Source organism: Triticum urartu, chromosome 4A, assembly GCF_056163025.1.
Source record: "Triticum urartu cultivar PI428250 chromosome 4A, HENAU_Tu73, whole genome shotgun sequence".
Lineage (NCBI taxonomy): Eukaryota > Viridiplantae > Streptophyta > Magnoliopsida > Poales > Poaceae > Triticum > Triticum urartu.
Window position 1 is genome coordinate 412,840,910 of NC_141876.1, and position 7,716 is coordinate 412,848,625.

The window sequence follows — 7,716 nt, forward strand, 5'->3', positions numbered from 1 at the left end:
TGGAGAAGCCTGTATTTACAAGAAAGTGAGTGGGAGCTCTCTAGCATTTCTGATATTATATGTGGATGACATATTGTTGATTGGAAATGATATAGAATTTCTGGATAGCATAAAGGGATACTTGAATAAGAGTTTTTCAATGAAATATCTCGGTGAAGCTGCTTATATATTGGGCATCAAGATCTATAGAGATAGATCAAGACGCTCAATTGGACTTTCACAAAGCACATACCTTGACAAAGTTTTGAAGAAGTTCAAAGTGAATCAAGCAAAGAAAGGGTTCTTGCCTGTGTTACAAGGTGTGAAGTTGAGTAAGACTCAATGCCCGACCACTGCAGAAGATAGAGAGAATATGAAAGATGTTCCCTATGCATCAGCCATAGGATCTATCATGTATGCAATGCTGTGTACCAGACCTGATGTGTGCCTTGCTATAAGTCTAGCAGGGAGGTACCAAAGTAATCCAGGAGTGGATCACTGGACAGCGGTCAAGAACATCCTGAAATACCTGAAAAGGACTAAGGATATGTTTCTCGTTTATGGAGGTGACAAAGAGCTCATCGTAAACGGTTACGTTGATGCAAGCTTTGACACTGATCCGGACGATTCTAAATCGCAAACCGGATGCGTGTTTACATTGAACGGTGGAGCTGTCAGTTGGTGCAGTTCTAAACAAAGCGTCGTGGCGGGATCTACGTGTGAAGCAGAGTACATAGCTGCTTGGGAAGCAGCAAATAAAGGAGTCTGTATGAAGGAGTTCATATCCGATCTAGGTGTCATACCTAGTGCATCGGGTCCAATGAAAATCTTTTGTGACAATACTGGTGCAATTGCCTTGGCGAAGGAATCCAGATTTCACAAGAGAACCAAGAACATCAAGAGAAGCTTCAATTCCATCCGGGATTTAGTCCAGGTGGGAGACATAGAAATTTGCAAGATACATACGGATCTGAATGTTGCACACCCGTTGACTAAGCCTCTTCCACGAGCAAAACATGATCAGCACCAAGGCTCCATGGATGTTAGAATCATTACTGTGTAATCTAGGTTATTGACTCTAGTGCAAGTGGGAGACTGAAGGAAATATGCCCTAGAGGCAAGAATAAAGTTACTACTTATTTCCTTATATCATGATAAATGTTTATTATTGATGCTAGAATTGTATTAACCGGAAACATAATACATGTGTGAATACATAGACAAACAGAGTGTCACTAGTATGTCTCTACTTGAGTAGCTCGTTGATCAAAGATGGTTAAGTTTCCTAGCCATTGACATGGGTTGTCATTTGATTAACGGGATCACATCATTAGGAGAATGATGTTGACTTGACCCATTCCGTTAGCTTAGCACTCGCTCGTTTAGTATGTTGCTATTGCTTTCTTCATGACTTATACATGTTCCTATGACTATGAGATTATGCAACTCCCGTTTACCAGAGGAACACTTTGTGTGCTACCAAATGTCACAACGTAACTCAGTGATCATAAAGGTGCTCTACAGGTGTCTCCAAAGGTACTTGTTGGGTTGGCGTATTTTGATATTAGGATTTGTCACTCCGATTGTTGGAGATGTATCTCTGGGCCCTCTCGGTAATGGACATCACTTAAGCCTTGCAAGCATTGTAACTAATGAGTTAGTTGCGGGATGATGTATTACGGAATGAGTAAAGAGACTTGCCGGTAACGAGATTGAACTAGGTATTGAGATACCGACGATCGAATCTCGGGCAAGTAACATACCGATGACAAAGGGAACAACGTATGTTGTTATGCGGTCTGACCGATAAAGATCTTCGTAGAATATGTGGGAGCCAATATGAGCATCCAGGTTCCCTATTGGTTATTGACCGAAGACGTGTCTCGGTCATGTCTACATAGTTCTCAAACCCATAGGGTCCGCTCGCTTAACGTTTCGATGACAGTTATATTATGTGTTTATATGTTTTGATGTACCGAAGGTTGTTCAGAGTCCCGGATGTGATCACGGACATGACGAGGAGTCTCGAAATGGTTGAGACATGAAGATTGATATATTGGAAGCCTATGTTTGGATATCGGAAGTGTTCCGGATGAAATCGGGATTTTACCGGAGAACTGGGAGGTTACCGGAACCCCCCGAGAAGTTAATGGGCCATAGTGGGCCTTAGTGGAAGAGAGGGGAGGCGGCCAGGGCAAGGGCCGCGTGCCCCTCCCCCCCTAGTCCGAATAGGACAAGGAGAGGGGGCGGCGCCCCCCTTTCCTTCTTCTCCTCCACCTCTTCCCCCCCCCCAAGTCCTAATCCAAGTAGGAAAAGGGAGGGAGTCCTACTACCGGTGGGAGTAGGACTCCTCCTGGCACGCCCCCTCTCCTGGCCGGCCGCACCCCCCCTTTGCTCCTTTATATACTGGGGCAAGGGGCACCCTAGAGACACAACAATTGATCGTTTGATCTTTTAGCCGTGTGCGGTGCCCCCCTCCACCATAGTCCACCTCGATAATACTGTAGCGGTGCTTAGGGGAAGCCCTGCGTCGGTAGAACATCATCATCGTCACCACGCCATCGTGATGATGAAACTCTCCCTCAACACTCGGCTGGATCAGAGTTCGAGGGACGTCATCGGGCTAAACGTGTGCTGAACTCGGAGGTGTCGTGCGTTCGGTACTTGATCGGTCGGATCGTGAAGACGCACGACCACATCAACCGCGTTGTGCTAACGCTTCCGCTTTCGGTCTACGAGGGTACATGGACAACACTCTCCCCTCTCGTTGCTATGCATCACCATGATTTTGCGTGTGCGTAGGAATTTTTTTGAAATTACTACGTTACCCAACAGTCCCTTCATTATAGATGAAGTCCTCTCTAGAGGAGCCTATCGCCTTCGCAATGCATCAGACAATCGCTTAGAGCCGAACCCATGGAACGCTGCTAGGCTCCGAAGATTCTACGCCTAAGTCCAGACACATACCTTTGCTCGTTCCCTTTTTCTCCTTTTCTTTTTTCCCTTTTTTAGTTTTCCTTGCGATTTCTAGCATGTGTTCGGGTAAGCCGCACACTTGAGGGGTACGCATGCTTAAATGTACACACCCCATCATAACTAGGGGCTTCTCTCAATAGAGCTTATTATTTTGGGCGTAAATCTCACCATATATATGTGTTGTTTGCTCACATATGTCCTGTCTTCACCATTATATGCACCTCTATGACTTAAGTTTTTGCCAAACTGGGTTGCCTGGATCCTGTGCTTATGCCCTGCGTTCCCGCTTGTTCGGCTAGGGCATAAAGGGAGCACCTCTGCGATTGTTACAGCCAGGTCATCCGTACATGTACCTCATACGGGTGAAGCTGAAAGCTAGCGTTCTTAAGGGAATAATTGGTCGGCGGACAAACGACGAACTGCCTTCGTTGCAATATAAACTATCAAAATACAAAGACTCATGTGATTCTTTTGCATCACGACTCAGTCATGCATAAATAAATGCATGCTGACCCAGGGAGAGGAACCCTTAACGGAACTATTCTCTATGCAAGATGTTTCTTACATTAAAAAGTAATATAACATAACTCTCCAAATATAGTTTGTCTGTTCAAGCACTATGGCCGGATTGCCTGGTTTCCGAACATACTTGGTGTTTTCCAGAGGTATAGTATTTGTAAGCACTCCACCCTTGGGTTTCGGAGGTCGAAGCGGAAGGTCTGCCATGACAATCTTTTACAATTCGGCCGGAGATAAGTTTGATGATAAAATGTATTGTTACATGAAATCACACACCTACTCTTTATCTATGTCATCTATCAGGCTATCTAGTTTACAGTCCTGCTGTGAAAATTTGGCGGCTATCTTTACTTGGTCGTACACCAAGCTAACCAGAATTTCTTGTCCGTCTGGTCCCCAAGGTCTGACCCGGGCCATATGATTCGGATCAAGTCCGGTATACCGCGTTTTCACCATGACCCAGGCTTCTCGTGCACCTTCTCGGCATGCTGATGCCTTCCATAGCTCAAAACAAAGATGAGCTCCCATGAATAAATTCGCGAGCTCCCCCATCATTCCTGGAGGAGAATCAGATGGCCATAAAGCCTTAGCCATGTTCCTCATTGCTTTCCGAGCTCACTCGTGCACTTTGGATAGCTCTTGCAGCAAGTCGCCTTGAAATCCGGACACTTCTCCCTCAGGCCGCCCAGTTAACAAACCTACAGGAACAACTTTCCATCAGGGGATCTTATGAAATTTAGGTTCAAGGACATACTAAATATGTTGCCTTTCAGCTTTCTGTTCTCCTTCAAGGCATCCGACAGTTGGGCTCTTACGTCCTTTAGCTCTTCGGCTTGCTTGATGTTGGCATCTTGTAGTTTGTTCTTCTCGTTAATGGTTCGTGTTAATACACGTTAACCAGCGGCTTCTTGCCCTTCGGCATGCTATTTGTCCGCCTCAGCAGCCTTTAGCCTCTCCTCCAACTGATTTGCCGATCCTGCTGCTGAAAACAAAACAATGCATATTCAACAATCATTGTTAGCACAGAATCATATTTTCCGGACACTGTTGTGCTTACCATCCGGTGCCTTCTTGAATTTCTTCAAATTTTCCCGTTCGGCGGTGACAACAGTTAGCTTGGTCCGACATTCTTCAAGCTCCTTGGACAACGTGTTATTTTTCGCCATGAGTGCCTGATAATATAAACAACCCTTAAATCAGTTGGGCCAACTACTTCAAGTCTCGGGGGCTACTGGTACATGGTTATTGAATCCACACAAAGTTCTTACCTGCATATCCTTTGGAAGCTGGTGAGTGGCTCTGGCAAGTCCATCCCGAGCAGCTCGGATATATGCATCCGCAGAGTTGAGGGCATTGAACGCCTCTTTGGTAAAACTTGGGTCGTGCATGGCCTATTTCCACCGCCGATGATTCATTGCGCTCTCCACTTCGGAATTGGTGACGGACACATTATCTGAATCCTCTTGGAGATGACAATCCTACAATTTGCCCGTATCAACCCTAGTCCTTATGGCAGGGTCCGGGGCCGGATTGGTCGATGCATGGCCGGCAAGGTCCCCGGATATAGTTCGACGTATGCTCTTCCTAAAAAATGGCCTAGCAGAAAACATCACAATTCAGTCTATTCACCGAATACATGTTAAAAACTATACCTCTTTGGTGAAGGTGGGGGCTCGGTAGTATCACCGTTTGCCCTTCTTTTCAAAGACTCGCCCTGCGTGGGCACCGCCTTCTTAGAAGACACCTTTGATACAGCTCGGCGAGACGAGCGCCGCCCCTTCGGAGCATGAGACAGTGTAGTGGGTGAAGCGCAACAGGAAAACTCTTTTGGAGGAGATGTCTCCTGGGTACTTACATGAGAGGGGGGAGAAGGCCGGGGTAATCGGCTATAATGGCCACTTCTGTGTCATCGTAGCTCGCCTAATAGAAGACCCCCTCCTTAAGTTCTTTGAATATATCCGGATCTTCTTCATTCTGGGATCCAGGTCTCGAACATGGTCCTTTGGTTGTGGAGCGGGGCTGTAGACCCCCTCGACGACCTTTCTCCATTCCTATTAAAAGTAGCTGGATTAAATTTGACTAACATAAATCTGGAAAAAGGTTGAGTATGGCCAATAATTAAAAAACTCACCCAGTCGATGGGGTTATACATGGAAAAACCTTCCCGACATTTCAAGCGAGTGAAGTCTTCCTTCTCCCCTTTGTAAAGGTTAGCTAGGATGGTGGCCAGGGCGGCAAAATTGTCTGGACCCTTGCGTAGACAACGGGACGCGTCGTCCTCCCCGTTGTAATTCCACATAGGAAAGCCTCTAGATTGGAGCGGCTGAACGCATCGCGTTATTGAAATCACCATTACCTTGATTATAGACAGCCCGGAGTTGGCAAGTACTCTGATCTTGCTCGCCAGCCTCTCGACCTCCGCACTGTCTCCTTGCTCGAGGCTTCGGGGATGCTAGCTAGCGCGCTTCTTTAAAGGAGCGCTGGAGAATTCGGGAAGACCGCGCCGGATTGGGTCCGGAAGAACGACGTCTTCGATATAAAACCATTCCTAGGGCCACTCTTCGGATGCGTTCTTCGGAGTACCGGACAGGTATCCTGTCCCGGCTAGGCGCCATACTTCAGCGCCACCCACCTTGAATATAGATCCCTTTTGGGAGCGGGGGACGAGGCAGAAATATTTCCGCATAGCTCAAAATGAGCCTCACAACCTAGGAGCAGCTCACAAAGAGCAACGAATCCCGCGATGTGCAGGATGGAGCCTGGCGTCAGATTGTGCAGTTGGAGACCATAATACTCCAGGAGACCTCTGAGGAAAGGATGGATAGGAAATCCTACGCCTCTCAAAAGGAAGGAAACGAAGCACACCCGCTCCTCTTTAGAAGGATTGGGGAAATTCTCCGCCAGGGCTTCGTCATTGATGGAAGTTAATCCAGCCCGAACGGAGACTAGATCCGCGGGAGGAAGATATCCATGCGTCTGAAGTTTATTCAGATGGGCGCGGGATACCGAGCAGCTTTCCCAGTCGCCTTTTTGAGGGCCGAGGGGGCGTGAGGATGATCTAGGAGCGCCGACCATGTTTGGAAAATTTCCTATGGCGAGTTCTAAGGATTTCTGCATGGTGGGGAATGGCATCGAAGATCTAATCTCCATAAATAGACGCCTTCCCTGCGTGGTTGAGGGGTTATTTGTAAAAGAAGCACCTAGACCGTTCACATTCATCCGGCATGTGGAAGCCGAGGCGACGGTGGCAAAGAATCAATATTTAATGTGGACCCAAATTATCATCAAATCCGAAGTGTAATGGAGAACTCGCCTTGCAAAACCGAAGACATAAAGTCGGATACTACGTCGTCATTGAAGGCAACTTCGGGTGCTACTGAGGGAGTCCTGGATAAGGGGGTCCTCGGGCGTCCGGCTATGTGATGTGGGCCGGACTGATGGGCCGTGAAGATACAAGATAAAAGACTTTCCCCCGTGTCCGGATGAGACTCTCCGTTGCGTGGACGGCAAGCTTGGCGGCCAGACGTGTAGTTTCCTTTCCCTGTAAACCGACTCTGTACAATCCTAGCCTCCCTCCGGTGTCTATATAAACCAAAGGGTTTAGTCCGTAGAGACAATCACAAATCATAAAGACTAGACATCTAGGGTTTAGCCATTACGATCTCGAGGTAGATCAACTCTTGTAACCCCTATACTCATCAAAGTCAATCAAGCAGGAAGTAAGGTATTACCTCCATTAAGAGGGCCCGAACCTGGATAAATATCATGTCCCCCGTCTCTTGTTACCTTCGATCTGCAGACGCACAGTTCGGGACCCCCTACCCGAGATCAGCTGGTTTTGACACCGACAGCGGCCTCGGTGGATCCGGCAATGTCGTCCTCGTCGCCGGTCTCGCCGAAGACCGCCTCGCCCGCCTCGTCGCACTCCTTGTAGGCGGCCGCCGGTTTCGCCGCCTGCTGGCAGTGCCGCTAGTGGGCGAGGCGGAGCGGTAGGAGTCGAGCAGCGCCACCTGCTCCGCCAAGTCCGCGCTCGGCGCGATCGCCTTGCCGGCCAAGAGCTGCCCCTCTGCCTGTAGATGCTCATGCAGGAGTTGGTGGTTGTAGGCGGCGTTGGCCTGCACCTCTCGGAACTGCTCTTCCCGCACCATATCCTTGTAATGGGCATGTGCCTCGTCGATGGTCATGGTGCAATGCACTGGCAAGGATGGCGCGGAGGAGGAGGGTGCCGCCAGCTCATCGGCA

The 7,716-nt window shown here is 48.2% G+C and overlaps 1 long non-coding RNA gene across 1 annotated transcript; it reads right to left on the reverse strand.

Moving 5' to 3' along the window:
- Positions 1-3,598: 3,598 nt before the first annotated feature.
- LOC147976009 (uncharacterized) lies at positions 3,599-5,520 on the reverse strand. Its single transcript, XR_015602107.1, has 4 exons — positions 4,743-5,520; positions 4,532-4,646; positions 4,290-4,456; positions 3,599-4,172 (listed from the first exon to the last, which is right to left on the reverse strand). It is a non-coding gene; the product is annotated as an uncharacterized LOC147976009 (long non-coding RNA).
- Positions 5,521-7,716: the final 2,196 nt, after the last annotated feature.